Here is a 16626-nt window from a genome sequence, read left to right on the forward strand (position 1 = left end):
CTGAGCTCACCATGAGCCACTGTCATTAAGTGCTGGTCACTGATGTTGATGGATATTTTTTTTTTTTTTTATCTCAAAGTCAGTATTTAGCTCCTGATACTGAAGGTGTTCTGTTTTAGGGATTATGGCACAACAGATGTCTGTCAGGATGTACATCACCTCTGCGAAGCACTCTCAGGACAGTGCTCACAGTGCAGGGAGTGTGCTCTGTGCCAAGATGGCTTTGTGCAGAAGTACAAAGGATTGCATGGGCAGAGGAATGTGGGATGATTCTCCACAACCCTTGTCAGCTGCTTCTATAGTGAAGGAATTCTGACTTCAAAACCTACTGTTCACTAACCCTTCCTCCATCAGTGAAATCTATTTGCAAGATGCTAAAACTGACAAATGGCCATGAACTGGAGCATTAAGGCCAGGGAAACACTGAATGTTTTCCAAGCTGTGTAAGCAGCTGTGGCTCATTGATCTTGCTTGATGGTGCAGGAGCATCACACGTCAGCATTTTTCTTGGCTCTTTCCCTGTCCTTTAGCAGAAAAGGTAACCTTTTTAACTTTCTAGTTAAAGGCTCTTGGTCATAGCAGGTGTCTCATGAACATGGCTGACGATTTTGCCTACTGTGAAAAAAGTGCCTTAGCTTTGAGAGGCAGCTGCATCTCCATCATGTTGGCTCTGGAGTTCTTATTTAACCAGTGTGAATCAGAGCCTTGTGCCCTTTTTGGCTATGCTTCATCACATGGTCTTTCTTTAGCACAGTCCTCTTCAATCCTTTTTTTTTTTTTTTTTTTAAGATGACAATTTTTCTTTTAGCATTTTCTGCAGATGATTTCAGTGGAACATCTCAAAGCTCTCAAGCTGTGGCCCTTGATGTGCAAATCCTGAGTTTTATACGTGGTTCCCACTGGAAGTTTATGTGCCTGGGTGTGCAGCTTGGGGTCTTGTCCCACTGAAAACTTGCCTGTATTACCAGCATAATTATGTATGCCTATAATAACAATGTCTTACAACTTCCATTCAAGTAGATTTTCCTAGGTTTGTTTAGGGTGACCGAAATAAACCCCTAGCCCTTGTTTTGGGTAAATTTTGAGGGCTTGTCCAGGCTTTACAAGCCTCCAATTGTCTTAAATACCTTTGCCCACGTAGCTGGAAAGCAGCGCTTGAGTGCAGCTGTGCTGCAGTGGGGTGCATCAGCACAGCTCGCTGCTGCCCTCTCTGTATATCCGTTGCCCATCATCAGTGTCACTCGAAGGGTTTGCTAAACACGCTGTCACTCGTGCATTTTTACGCAATGGTTCATGGCTGCAAGCTTATTTTTAAATCTGTACAAAACTGATTACACTGCTGTAGTAATATTTACAGTCATGTGCTACTTAGACTGCGAGGATAGCAGTCATAGCTGTCCTGCTATGTACTGGGAGGTACTTCCTCACTGATTAACTTCGGGTAGCATCCTTCTTTTTTGCATGTCTTGACTTCCTGAAGGAAGAAGGTGGCTCCTGCAGAGAGCAGTCAGGCTGCACTGTGAGAAAAATGGACATCCTGAAGGTGGCAGACCAGCATTTTGGATAGTCCTAAAGTCGTATGTGGCCTGCTCAAGGTGGAGTTTGGGGAGCCTGTCCTACCGCAGGGCAGCTACTCCGGGCACGCCGGGGCTAAGAGGTTTTTTTTGAGCTAAGCAGCGAAGGAGCCATGATTGCCCGGCGGGGAACGTTCGCACTCTGCCCTTGATCATCGGAGATAACAAACCCGCAGTAAGCCAACAGCTCAGAGCCTGGCAGAACGAGTAGCGCTGCCCGGAGCGCTGAAGCCCTGCACTCACCAGGCCGCTGTGCCCCGGGCGGCACAGACCCACACCACATAAACCCTCCTACCCTTCCCTGCTTGCTCCTCCTGCGCGTGCGCAGAGGAGGAACGCTCTCCTCGTCCCGCCCGTGCGCCGTGACGCTCCCTCCTTCCCCGCCCGCCGCTGGCAGCGCAGCTGACGTCACGAGTTTCGGCGGAGGGGGAGGAGGAGCTTTCGGTTGGCAGCAGGAGCGGTAGCGGCTACCGGCGCCTCACGCCTGACGGGATTCCCCCCGCCACCACCCGACGCCCGGGCTCGGTCCGGCCCGGCCCGGCTCGGCGCGACGCGGCCCGGGTCTGTCGCGGCGGCAGCGTTCCGGGAACCCCTTTCCCACTCGCCCCCTTACGGGCCTGCCGCGGCGTGCGGCTCCCTCCGTGCCGGCCTCGGTGCCTCCTGTCACCCTCCCCGCCGTGCCCCCGGGCGGGCAGGCCTCTGGCCCCTTCCCCCCCTCCTCCGGGGGGGTGGGCTGCTTTCCGGAATCCTGGCCGCTCCCTCCCCGCCGCCCGCCCAGCCGGGCCTGCGCCCGCCGCCCCCGGGCAGTGCGGGGGGTCCCTCGCGGGCCCCGGCCTCCGCTGTGACACAGGTTGGTGCCGGCGGGGCGGGCGGGAGTCGCTCTGGGGAAGGGCGGGCGGGAGCGGCCCGGATGCGGTGTGCTTTTCAAGGGGGCGGATTTGTCAGAGCGCGTTGAAGGGGCCGCTTCGGTGTCCAGGAGGTGTCGGGCCGGATTGGGGGGTTGCGGGAACCGCACTGCTGAGAGCCTCTGGGGGCACCGGCCCTCGGCAGATGGAGGTACGCGGCGGGGTAGCTCTTTGAGGTGGGGGGGGGGGGGGGGGGGGGGGGGGCGGGCGAGGGGCTTATTAGGCATTTACGTTAGAACTGCAGAATCCCAAGGATTTTACGAGCTCTACAGATATTTGTATGTCACCGTAAACCTTGCTGTGATTGCATACTGATGCTGTAGCATCCTGTCTTTAAATTGCTCTACAGTGATAGCAGCACTATGATTTGGGTATGTAGGTCAGATTCTGTGAGATATTTTTGTCAGAGGAAAAGTGAACGTTGGATTATTTTTTCCTTGTATTTGAGGTGCATTGCAGCACCCATGAGGTTGGATGGATTTGGGGTTTTGGATTTAATTTTTTTTTTTTTCTGGCTTAATTTTTTGCCTCATAAAGCTGGTTATATTTTTTGGTTGTGGAATTACTGAAGATCAAAGCATTAAATAAGCTGAGTGCTTCAAAGATGTATTGTATCATGAAATGTCCTCCAAGAGGGTTGTAAAAGATAATAGAAACCTGCTTTGAAGTAAGGGGAATTTCTGGTCTGCAGAAAATGTTTCTCAGCTATAGCATTTCTTTTCTTTAAACAATGCAGCACGTTGCAGAGTGTGAGAGGCCTTCAGTAATGTGTTGCTATGCATATGGCAAAGATGTAGTAGTATTTGCAGAATAAATTTCTACATGCTTGTCTTGCACTGCATCTTGGATTCTCTGATGGCATAACATTTATTAGCAGAATACCCTAGAAAGTGCTCTTTCCTATGGGGTTCCCTTATGGATCTTTTTAAGTGGATGGGCAGTGATATAAGTTAGTACTTAGGCCACACTGAAAAACCTCAGAAGAATTTTTTTGTTTTGGTTCCCACTCTTCATGGAGCCTGTCACTGTCACTTGAAAATGAGAGAAATACTGCATGAGGAAATTTTATTGTCACGTATGCCTTTGCTGATTTTGGAAGTAACTGCTTTCCTCAGGAATACATTTAAAAATGAGAACTTGCTGGAATTCTTGTTTTCTTCACACTTTGTGTTTGTCACAATTGTCACAGAAATGTATTGAACCCAAATATTAATTCGGATAATGTGAGGCTGTATACAATTAATTTGAGGTTTTTCCAAGGTTCTGTTGCATTTTGATAAAGCAGAATAGCAGGGAAATGTTTATCAAATGACTTGCTGCTGGAGGAAGATCTGTGTACAGTTTGTCTTGATGAACTCTGTCGGTAGTTTGCCTGACACTAATGGAAGACTATGGTGAAGAAAACAGATGTTTCTGAATGGCTTGTCTTGGCTTGCTCAGATTTCTAAACTGTCAGAAGAAACTTTTCTGAAGATAGCTGTGGCATCTGGTAGTATTGAGAGCTTTTATATATATGTGGGTAGGCAGATACCTGCAACGGGTAGACTTTATTAATGTAGGTTAACAAGAGCATACCGTGTTGTTTAATATCATGGTAGAGAAGCTTTTTGTAAAATGTTGATAAAACTCTAGTTATTTCAAAAAATGCATAGCCTTTCAAATGTGGTCATAGACCCATCAGTGTTTTTTTGCTGTGGTTCTTGGGAAAGCGCATAAATGAACAGACTTGTGGAATTTAGAGCCTATTGTGGCTAAATGCATAAGAATTACCTTTTTATTATAAAGGTAAAGCTTTCTTCTGGAGAAAGCAAGGAAGTTGGTCATGCTGTAAATTTAATTCACATTTATATTTTTTACTTTAAATTTTTTCTTATAAATTCCTAAAATACAATGTTAACATTTAGGTGCAAATTACAGTTATTGGTTTTTAAACCTTTATCATTCTTAGGTATTCATGGAGCACGTTTTGAAAAAACTTTGTGTATTAGTAATCTTAAGTTTCATTTTATGTTTTTCATCTTTATTATCTTTACTGCAGGCTGACTTTTTACCACAGTAAGCTGTCAGAAGTAGTGAGTAAGATGTAACATACTTTTTGATGGATTATTCAGTGGCTCTCTAGCTGAGCGTTCTCTGAACTGAAAATGTTTTTTTAGGAAATACAACCTGAGAATTATAGTAGTAATTCCCTTCACTGATTCCCCCTCTCCCACCAAACACACAACCAAAGGTGTTTTGATCTATCCAGAGGTACACATTTGGTTTGTAGTAATGAATGTATTTTCTAATAATTTTGTTTTAGATTGTTGCTCTTCACATTAGTCTCTTTTTAGACTACTCTTGGAGAAAAAGCAGTAAATTAGGAAAATGTGACTGAGCAACATAATTAAGTACATCTTGTTACTTTTGCAGGGCTTATTTTTCATGCGTATGATAAAATAATGTAAATATATATATTGACTACTGACTCTGCCTAGGCTTATCTAATCGGCAAAAAACTAAGTTTGAAAGGTTAATTTCTAAACTTAAGCTTTCTAAATTCTGAAGTAGAAGTGACACAGTATTAAAAAACAAAACAAACAGACAAACAAAAAAAGGCCACAAAAGCCCCAGTGAATTCTATTAAGTACGCTGTTTTTTCTATGGGAGAGAATAAAAGTCTTTTTTTAAAACAATAAATACTGCATTTGCTCTTTTAATAGTTTGGTGTGTTGCAGTGCTAAGGAATTACATGTAAACATATAATTGGGCAGTGGGAACATGCTCAGAATGTGGTGCAGTCCTGATTCTCACTTCTGGATCGTAGTGTGACATCTTGATTTAGTAATACAGTAATAATAACAAATGCAGCTTATGGCTGTATTAACTGATTTCTTAGTTTAATATGCTGTTTGCATTTTATTTTCTGAGGTGTCTTTAATATATTCACCTTGTGTAGTTTCTGAGGAGCTGTAGAAGGTTTGGTGACAATAAGAAAAGGAAAGGTGGAATTCTGTGAGGATATTACATTGATTTCCACCTGTGCGATCCACTTCTCTAGGGATACTTGACCCAGAAATATATATATGGCATAGTTTAGAGCCCAGCTTAATGAGGTCATTTGAAGTTGGACTTACTAGAGCAAGGCCAAAGCGAGGGGTATCTTCAATGTGCTTTAAAAACTGGGAGTTGGGAATTGGTAATGTAGGGGGGCCTGTAAAGATGTGACTTTTCCCTGTCCATTTGCAAAGTCTTTTACTTACCTTAATTTCTGTATCTCAAATTATTGCATGTTTTTGAAATTATACTAGCAAACTGTAACTTAGTTTTTCGCATGATAGACAAAAATAATTTTCTTCAGGCAGCAGGTATTTTTCTTTGCTGTAGCTTTGTTTTCAGCCATATTTTTTGTTCTTTGAGTCCTTTACTATGTTATCCTCACTTGCTTTTCTTTCTGTATTTCCATTCAATCATTTGTCCACTTCTGTGGATTATCTGCAGTAGTAAAGGATGCTTCACAAAGTACACTATCAGTCTGACAACAGCAATGTGATAAAATTCAAATGTTTCAGATATTTATGTTGCAAGGACTGTACTTCTAAAGCTTAGGTATGGTAACATGGATAAACAGTTGTCATTTGGATAAATGAAGAAATTATAGATGTGTAAGAAGGGAAGGGATTTCATGAAGTCAGCCCCTGCTGTGTTTTCGAAACAAACACACTGAAATCAGGTCTGACAGGCATTTGTCTGATCTACTCTTAAAAAATTCAAAAGAGAGGAATACCACACCTCTTCACAGATCTATTTGTAGCTAGTACATAACTATTGTTATAGTTAGGAGGCTTTTTTTTAATATTTAACTTAAGTCTCTGTCTTCATGCTATTTGAGCCAGTTAGTTCTTGTCCAAGCATTATTACTCATGCAGGATAATGATTTATGTACTCTTTGCACCAATGGTTTGCATATGTGAAGACTCCTTCTCCTTTTATTTCAGACTTCTCTTTACTAAACTGTGCAAACAGGCCTTTTCTTCACAGATCGAGTTTTCTCAGGGTTGTTGTTGTAACCTCTGTTGGACTCTGTGTGATTTGTCTATATCTTTTTCAAAGTTCCCCTGGCAAAGTCTTACAGCACCAGAACAATTAACTTACTCTGTAAGTTGCAGGAGAAGTAACATGACAGCCTTATTAAAATGTCATTCTGGGGTGTGTGTCTGCAGGTATGGTAGAGGCTGGTGCTTTTTTTGGTGTGTTTTTTATATGTTTTTTGTGGGGTTTGTTTTTTGGGTTTTTTTTTGGTTGGTTGGTTGTTTTTTTGGGGGGGGGGGGGGGGTGTAGTTATTGGGGTTTTTTGGCTTTTTGTTTTGCTCCTGCATGTTAACACAGGAGCTTGTATTACTGCTTGTTAGATCAGGTATCCCTTTCTTCATACGTATGAGTTTGAATTATCTCTCTGAAGAATAGCACCTTATACTATATTGAATTCAGTCTTTATTTCTGGTTAGTTTTCTTATAGTAAGCATTTCTAGACTCAAACCAGGATCACTGTTCAATAAATTATTCTACAGGAAAATGTGCAGTTTCTGCTCTTCCACATCTATTTGCCAGCACATACAATCCCTGTGGCTTTTGAACATATACCCTGCTCTGTAACAGGAAACTTGATTGAGAACAAGTTCTCCTAGGGTTAGATGCAGCTTTTATTGGCAAAAGTGTGTCATTACCAGCCTGTTTTATACATGTACTGTCTTTCAAGTAAGTCATTTTGCTAAGGTAACTTCTGTCAGTCCAGCAGTACATGAACAAGCCTTTTGCTATTCTGAGACGTCATACAGTCCAATGACACAGTAGAAGAAATTTTTATTATATAGGCATGCCTTATTGGAAGAATTGCAGAGTGAACTATGGAGCAGATGTATTCAGCACATCTGTTATGCTGTTATATATACCCTGGCTTACACCACTTTATCTGACTTATATAAATGATCTTAACCATAATTTTCAAGGCTAGATCACAGATGGGACAAATTCTGCAATTCTTTCAGCAGTGCTGCCTTCACAAAAAAACAAAACAGACATCAATAATGATTCTTAAACAAGGTCTTTAACTTTTTGCAAAAATAAGTAGTCAGTGTTGATTACCTCTTGCCTATCCCAAAATTATTTCAAAATAATTTGGACAAGAGAGTTCTCTAAATGCTAACAAATTGAATGTCACGTTACCAAAATGATAACAGTGGGAACTATGGTCTCACCTTTGAACCAGGATTTGAAAGCTAGGATACATCTAGCTCAAGCTGTTTGAATTTTAAAAGAGAACTAAAATCCTGACACAAGCAGTAATTAAACTGCTAAAGAAAATCTGAAGAAAATAAGATATTCTACATGAAGATGTTCATGTTCTCTACAACATGAGAATTGTAACCCTAAATATTTTTTGATGTTAACTGCTCATGACTGGTGAAACTCAACCTGTATTTAATTGTTGTTTTGTCACACCATGTGTATTTTTAGAAATGTCACAATTATTGTAACTCCAGCATGAAGCTTTTAGGCTTTTTTTTTTTTTTTTAATAAAAAATCAATTGGAATAACAAACCCCAAATCTTCAAGTGCTGTTTTGTATTTTCAGTAATGGCTTGTTGATATTTGAATGGGTATAAGGAATTAGAAAAGCATTTCTTGCGCTGCTGATACCAGTAAGTGCAGTAACTTCAGGCAGGGATAAGGTGGATAGTGTAATGCATAACTTCTTAAACCGCTGCAGTCAGTTCCATTAGAGAATATCTATTATGGCTCTGTGACTGTGATACTGGCACTATCATGAATACCAAAAAACTGTAGTGAAATCAAACAGAAGATAATGAAGTGTTTTCCTCCAACAGGTGAGCATGAGTGAATGCTTATGGAAGAGTGAGGACAGGGCAAGCTTATATAGTACTTAGCTTGAATATTCTTTCAATCCCTAAATATTTTCAGAAATGTGTTTGTTCTAAGTCCGATGTGGTTTTTGTGTGGCTAGTAGCTTTTGGACTTTTATCCTCAACTTTGGCAGTTGTTGGATTTTTTTCATGCTGCTAAATGTCTGGTATCCAAATATCCTTTGGTATGGTATTTGTTGCATTATTTGTTTATTTATAATTTTTGAACTTAGCTTGTACTGGTATCCTTTGGTGCCACATTTCTTTTGGGAAAGAATGAACAATCCATCTCTTTGTTCCTCATATGAGTTTGTAACTCTTTATCGCTTTCTTCTTCCACCTGAATATTTCTGAAACTTGCCTGTTTGTTTTGCCCTCTAGAACCCATTCTGTGCCTTCAATTTTACTTTTTGCTCTTCTCTGAAACTACTCGTCTCTTCTGGAGCTGAAGGCCCTAGCATGACTGATAGTATTCAAGATGGGCAGAGTGTCATCTGTTTTGAACTGGTTTGTGTTTCCCCTCACCCTCCTATAAAAATTAATAATTCCTAATTGTCTTTCATTTGTGAGTGTTGGCAGTATTCAGTGCAAAGCCTATTGGTTTGTTGTCTGCAAAGTTAGAGCTGCTTTTCTCCACCCTCACCTCTGCCCCCCAACCTGTATCACTTTCATTCATCTGTGCTGTCTCCTGTTTTACTTGCTCAGTCCCTTGAGTTTGATAAAGACCACCTCCTCTACTTTGATTTCCCAAATATTGTAATATTGATAGGCACAGTATTGTTGGAAAACTTTTCACCTTGCTCCTGCCTCTTGAATAGTTTAGAGTATCTTGAACAACACAGACTCATGTGGAGCTTCACTGGTACCCTCCTTTCTTATGAGAACAACCATGTCTGCAGTTTTCTGTATTTTAACTGATTTATTGATGCAAGGGTCTTTTTCCTTCTGCTGTGACTGCAAGAAAGCCTTTGAGGAGACTTCCAGCACTGGAAGTCCAAGTGTACCGTGATAGTGACTGAATGGCTTTAAACTGACAGGGGGTAGATTCAGATTAGATATTAGGAAGGAGTTCTTCACTATGAGGGTAGTGAGACACTGGCACAGACTGGCCAGAGAAGCTGCGGCTGCCCCATCCCTGGCAGTGTTCAAGGCCAGGTTGGACAGGGCTTGTAACAACCTGATTTAGCATAAGGTGTCTCTGCCCATGGCAGGGAGGTTGGAACTAGATGATCATTAAGGTCCCTTCCAACCCAAACTCTTTTGTGATTCTATGATTTTAAAAAGATCAGAATCTGTGCAGTGGCCAAGAGGGATGGTCCCAGCATGAGTTCTTGCTCCTTTTTTTTGTGTTGGTATTGGTTCTTTAGAACTGTGGGATCAGTTACATAGGCTGATGGTTAATTAAAACTTAAAATAAATCTTTTCAGCTGGATTAGCAGTTTGCCCTGCACCTCCTGCTTGTCACTGCGGTTCATCTGGGAAGTAGCAGTTCCTGTAGAAAAGCAGGACTATTCCCTTGACAGAAAAGCGACCTAGGCAGTGGAACTGTAGTGTTAAAGGTGATTATTAGATGTGGGCATGTGCATAGTAATCCTTCCACTGGAACTTTTGAGTCTCTAGTTAGTTTACCTTATTATCTGTATTTATGAGGGTTCTTAAATTTTTATCACTTGAGAGGAAAGTATAATTATGTAGCATCATAGATGTCACTGTGATGATTTAGTACCCACTGTTAAGGGGTGTGCAGGGGGAGATGTAAGAAGGAATGTAAGAAGGAAATGTGAGGATACATTGTGTTCATGTCTTTGTATTTGATTCTGGAGTGTTTTGACAAAGTGAGGCTTTCATTGTTACATTCTGGTTTAAATGTTATCGTGAGGGACTGAGTTAAATTACTTTTTTTATATATATTTTTTTTTCCTCTGGTCTGCAGGAAGCTGAAGGTTGTTAGCAAAGCACAAAGTGAAAGTGTTTGTATACTTGCAGTATCTTACTGTGTCAGTCTGTGTGGATCATGCTATTTAAAAAACAGTGCATACTGAATATGGATATGAAAATGGACAAGTTTGTCCATTTAGACCTGCTCGGTGAGACCTGCTGGCTACAAAAATGATGCACAATCTTCTTATGCATGTGGTAAAAAAAATTCTTGGATTTTGCATAGTACTTTACCTATGCATGCACATGTGGTTTTCTCAGTTTCCATTAATGTATATTAAGGTTATACTTGTCTGTCTTCTCAAGTCCTCTGTATAGTTCCAAATGTGAGATGTCTGAGTATACCCATACCTGTGGCTCCCTGGTTAAATTTATTGCTCTTTGTTGTTGTCATTGGTGAATGTTTTACTCTTGAATTGGAAATCGATTTGGGAGGTTTGGTTTTGTTTTTTTTTTTTCCTACGCTGTGTCAGAGTTCTGTATGACTCCTGTGTTATCCTACTTAAATATTCCATGTTAATGTATTATGAGAGGCTTTTGCATTTTGTATTTTATTAAGGATGGAAATAATGGAATAAATGCCTGACAATGTGCAGAGTTAATTTGAGTTATGATGGGGAGAGAGCCCACAGGGTATTGAACCAGGAAGATCGGTGTGTGAGCCAGGAAAGGCATCTTAAGCAGAAGCTCCAGGCAGTGGTGTGTGAGCCAGGAAAGGCATCTTAAGCAGAAGCTCCAGGCAGTGGTGTGTTAATGGAGTGTGAAAGCTTGATGGCAAGACAGAGGAAGAAGATGAGAAAAATCTTAGTTATATTGCCATGCTCTGGTTTTCCTCATTGTATTGCTGCCTTATTTAGTGTGTAGGAAGAACCGTGCTTTGAGGAATGAGTAAGATAGTGTGTAATGAAGGCTGTTCATTGAGGAGGATTGCTCCTTGAGCTGTTGCAAGATTTAGAAGACGTATAGCAAATGAAACCTGAGATGCCTTCACAGCCAAGACACATAAATGACTGTGGAGAATTAGATTTTGTCCTTTCTGGTGTCACAAGAAGATGCCAGGCAGACCATGTTAATCAGAAAGGTTTGCATGTATTGTTGTGTTCAGGTTTTTTGGTACCTGATTTGAAATGATATTAATGGGATTTGCAGCTGTGATTAAAACTCTCATGCCACAGTGACTGTGAAATCAGTGAGTTTTGCTGAATGGAAGGTGCTATCAATTGTGATGGTTATATTGAAGAAAAGTGAAGCTTCTTATTACCTGAAGATAGATATTAAAACTAGCTGTAGAAATAGAAAATGAGTTTATTTCTCTGGCTTATTTCCTAAAATAGTCTCTCAGTCCATCACTGACACAGAACTGGAAGATGAACTGAAAAGAACAGAGGTACTTACTGGAGTTTAAGGATGTGCTTTGTTTGTTGTGTTCTCAAAAGCAAAATCTGGCTGATTTACACCTAATTCCTCTTGTACATTAATTTAAATGCTCCACTTGTTTGCAGTATTCAGTTTCTGCTGGAAGCCTGCTTTTTCTTTTTACGTACTTTATTTTTGCTTAAAGAGCGCTGGTCATAGATGCTACGTGGTTTGGGATAGGTTTACTTTGTAAGCGAACAGTTACTCTTAAAATTAATTTGTCACTGGTTGTAGCACAGTGTTCCATTCTTAGAGTTGTGAAGGTTGCAGAAATTGCCAGTATCAATAGTGCTGGTAAGATTAAGTTTGCTTACTGTGCCCAGTTAGTCCTTTGGTTTGACTTGTGATCTTGAATTCTGTGACAAGGGAGAGAGATATACTCTATTCTTTTAAAGTGTATGCTGTGAACAGTCTGTGACACACACTTACGAAAAAGTTTTCTATCTGTGGGATCTCAAATAGGGGACATGTAGTTACATTTGTAGTGGGGAATAGTTTACATGTAACACCTTTAGCACTTCTTAAATATTTTGACTTGCTTAAAATATCTGAGTCCTAAGTTTGGAGTAAAACTAACACTGATGCCACTCATGACAGCTTCAGCAGAGGCCTCCAAATGACAACAGCAGCTGCTGAGTGGAGAGCACCACTGAGATTTTTAGAAGAAACAAAAGCACCTAAATCTGATTATGACATTCACTGTAATGCATGCTTCATGGGAATGTATGGATTGAAATTTCATACACCTGTCTTCTTTGGGAAGCCTTTTATGGGGATACTCAGTTCACATACGATAGTTAATTAGCAAAAAAGTTACAGACATCACAGAAGTGTTTTACTCTATGGGCATGATAACGTAAGCCATCAGTGTTTTTTTGATGTGAGTATAGCATATAGCTTATTTAATGACAAGGAATTTGTTATTCTTAGGTGTTGTGATGCTCTGAGGCTTCCCATCATGATGGTGGTAAAAAATTTCTGAGATGCCAGAGTGATTTGGAGGCAGTGACGCGTTTATTTGTAGCCCAGTGAACTGTGTCTATTACTTTTTAACATACCTTTGTAAGAAAATCTGCTTTTGGATAAGAGTAGAGGAGTATGAGCAGTCGATTTGTAACCACTGTGTTCTGTTGCAAAATGGGCAACACTAAAATATTTTGCAAGGTGTCACTATGGCATCTGTCCACAAGTTACAGCTGTTGTGACCCTTTCTCACTTTAAAATGCATGTGTTTAAGTTTGGTCTGTTGTTTTGTTTTTTCTTGGAATTGTGAACAGGTCTTAGGAAGCATTATGACTTTCAAGGCAGGTTTCCTTGATGTATCAGCAAAGTCATATTTCAGTTAGGTCAAGAAATGAGCTGTCAGAGTGCTTTGGCTGCTGCTGAGCAATAACAGATACAGGAAAAAAAGAAGTTCTGTAAAACTTGAATTAGGTGAAGAAAGAGGTCTTGCTGAGGAAAGCAGATGCTTTTCTGTTTGAGGCCGATTACAGTCTTATCTTTTTTGTGTACTTGAAGTGGAGTGGGCTCATGAAGGGTTAGCCAGTAGAGGCTCTTGATGCCATTCGGAAAGAAGAGGTTCATTCAAAGCAGGAAACTTACATATAAGTGCATTGAAACTCTCTAAATATGCTTATCGCTCCCTATCAGCTGTAAAGGAAGTATAGAGAGATTAGCTTTCCTAGACTACAGTTACTCTTTGTGAATATTGCTGTAAGTGTTAAGATACTTATCTCAAAAGCATAATTTTGCTATACACTCATCTTGAAGTAAATTATCTGCTACTTTGCATTTTTATGAGAACAATCCTTAAAAAACATCCCTGCATTCTCAAAACTTCCAGCACGCGTTTTTTCAAGTCAAGATCATTGTTCATCAAGTTGATAAATGTTCTATGAATGTGTCAAATTACTGTTTATGGAACAGCAGGAACTAAAGATTTAATCAGAGTAGGATGAAGATTTGCTTTTGTCACTGGGCATGTTGGATCTTTCAGTTCATTCTGAAGTCTGTTTCTCAATGTACTTTGAGAGATGAGCTGCCTTTTTGGTGCTAGAACTGACAGTACTGCTTTAAAGGTTTTGTCCTTCTTGTAATGGGGAGGGCACTATCCATAATTAAAAGTTGTATTTTATGCAAGTCTGTGTTTCTTTTTTTTTTTTTTTGTCCTTTTTTTATTAAACTCTAGCAGGAGAACAGCTGGTAACCATTCTTTTTAAAAAATAAGCAAGTACCAAATTGTATCTGTAGCTGTACAGATGAGGTAAGTCTGCATGGTCTTGTATGCTAACTTAGGCATAAATTCACTTTTTTTTTCTTGCCAGGAGGATTTTGAAAGTCTTCAGTTTAAGAAATTTCAAGTCTGCACATTGTAGAGATACCTGATACATCTGTAACAACAGTAAAGGTATTGAGGCTTCAGCCATCCCACACTTGTTGTCTGCAGTCTGTCTGATATTCTGCACTGAACAGTGTATGTGTAGGTTGTGTACAGAAGCGAGATGGCTTCTGCATACGCTGCATTTTTATACAGGTGAGGATTGCATTATCCATCTAATTTTTTATTGCACTTGTGTTAGATGGTACGTTAGATATGTTGTGATTTAATAATTCTTCTGAACTGTCTTCTGGTAGGACTGTCATATCTTGCAGCAGCCACTTTTTCTTCTAATTTCCTTAATGATTGTCTTTATGTCAAAGTGCATTTAATGCAAAACCATTATTAAATAAACATAATAAACAACAATATTTAGGCTTATATAAAATATATCTTCTGATTATGGGTGTTGCCCTCCCAGCTGCAGGGAGGATAAAAGTTCAAAAAGCAGTTCTGTCGGTTTTAGCACCATAAATGCAACTCATGTCCTTTTTTAAAAAAATAAACGCAATAACAATTAAAATTTAATTGTGGAATATCACAAATTATTATATGTATTAAAAATATTAACCGTGTATATATATACAAAATGTATAAATACATTTTGTTGGACTTTTAAATATGATTCAGGTTATTTGCTTAAGATGTAATTTGTATATTTTATTGTGTCTACTTGATCATTGCTGGTTGAAGGGGGTTGCGCTAGGAATTGTGATCATTAATGTTTTCTGCTAAATAGGAATATGGATCTCAAAATGTTTTATTTTAGTCCATCAACAGAGTTTCTTATTAGTTGAGACTTTAAAGCAAATAATAAAAATTTCATGTGATGTTTAGCCAGATATGTTGGAAAAACCTAAGTAGGGTAGTCGCTGTAATTAGTTCTGTTAACTGTAATCATTTCAAGAAGCCGTATTTTGCTTGGCAGTAATAGTAATCCTTGAAATCAAGGCATTTACTGTGGTTTTGCTTTTAATTCTGAGGTGGAAGCCAAGCTAATGATTGTATTCTTTTACTCTCAACTGATGTGAAGATAAATAATGGCAGCTCTTAGACCCTTTCTCTTAGCCTTTTCAGTTATTTATACAATATTTAGAATCCACTGGAATCTTCTTGTTTTCCAGGTATTTCCAAATATTTTCTAGAATGGTCCAGGAAACTGAACCACTAATCTTGTGAAGAGGTGTTGTTAGACTCCTACATGTCCCTGGATCTTTAATTAAAAGTATTTGATCTGAAGTATATTATAGCTAGTGCATTGTATCTGTTGCTGTTGTAGATGGTGAAATTTCTATTCCAGTACCACTGTGCTGTGGTTTGGATATATACTGTTGATTTTTTTTTTTATTTTTACTTTTTTTTTCCCCCCAAAACCAGAAAACAACTGGATGCTGGCTATTTGTTCCTGTTTTTTATCACCACTAGCTATTTCATCCTCTAAATTCAGTAAAACACGTGTACCTGAGTGGTTCCCTATTCGCTTAATACATTTTTATTAAATTAAAAAAGAAAGTTTGTTAACTTTGGGTGGATTGGGTGCTATTAATTTATGAAGCACTTTATGCTGATCTAGGTAGTTGGCTCATGGTGCTATATGCTTAAGGTTGTTTGATCTCTGTAAAATAGGTTAAAATAGCTCAGTCTTCTGCAGAACTGGTTTAATTACAAGAGAGAGAAATTCAGGGCCAAATTTAGAAGTATACTGACTAAGCTACATACAGTCAGACAATCAAAAAAAGACTTAATATATTTTTGAAAAATAAACCCAAGTCCTTTGCAGGAAATAAACCAGAAATGCCTTTTTTGCAAAGGAGTATTTGATATGTTTATGGTACTTACTCTGTCAAACAGTCATCCTAGTGGTAGAAGAATTTAGTTCAGCTGCTCAGGATAGAATTGTTGAATGATGGCAACTATGGAAGAGCAAGCTGTAAAGGGGAAAAATAGAGGGGAATACAGTTTCTCATGCTGTCTTGGGTCCAGGACAGGTAGTCACACCTGAATTGCTGCCTTGTGAGAAATGCTGGTCTGGATTGTGTCTCTTCCTTGCTCTGTGGCATCAGCTGGGAGAGCTTGGTGGGTTCTCCTGTTTCGTCACTCCTTCCTAGTACAGCAGAATTAGGTGAACTTTCTCAGTGTATCCTGGCTTGTGTAATTAATCTCACTATCAGGATTAATTAAGAGGAGAAGAAAGTGCTTCAGAATATGAGGGGCACATGACAGAGGAAGACCTAAGGAGGAGAATATTACTGCTCTCTGGCTCACAACCTTTATGGCATGCTGCTGATATGCGAGATAACTCCCTGCCAGCTTTTGGACCTTAAGATTCCTTGAGGTGTGCAGAGAAGGCTGGAAGCTTAACAGCTTTTTTCCTAAGCAACTTTCATCTGTTAATTCCCCTGTGATATGTTTTCATTTTAAAAGATCCCATGGTACTGTGACAGGAATGTTTCTGTTATCGTATTAATCAGTTAATTTCTAATGTTCCAAATTTGACATACAGACTCCCTTGT

At 39.7% G+C, this 16626-nt stretch overlaps 1 protein-coding gene across 3 annotated transcripts in view; it reads left to right on the forward strand.

Annotated features, from left to right (window-relative positions):
• The first annotated feature begins 2302 nt into the window (after window positions 1-2302).
• Window positions 2303-16626, forward strand: part of MAP3K2 (mitogen-activated protein kinase kinase kinase 2) — a 54874-nt gene continuing 40550 nt past the window's right edge. For 2 of the 3 annotated variants that reach the window (XM_061460089.1, XM_061460245.1), the window contains exon 1: window positions 2303-2424. The gene's annotated coding sequence lies outside the window, so the exon portion shown is untranslated. Of the gene's footprint in view, window positions 2425-14060; window positions 14270-16626 lie in introns of all 3 variants that reach the window. The other variant, XM_061460168.1, reaches the window with a different exon arrangement.

The sequence above is a fragment of the Pezoporus flaviventris genome, unplaced genomic scaffold (assembly GCF_033815535.1).
Source record: "Pezoporus flaviventris isolate CSIRO_AGI_PZ_B2104156 unplaced genomic scaffold, CSIRO_AGI_Pfla_v1 ptg000001l, whole genome shotgun sequence".
NCBI lineage: Eukaryota > Metazoa > Chordata > Aves > Psittaciformes > Psittacidae > Pezoporus > Pezoporus flaviventris.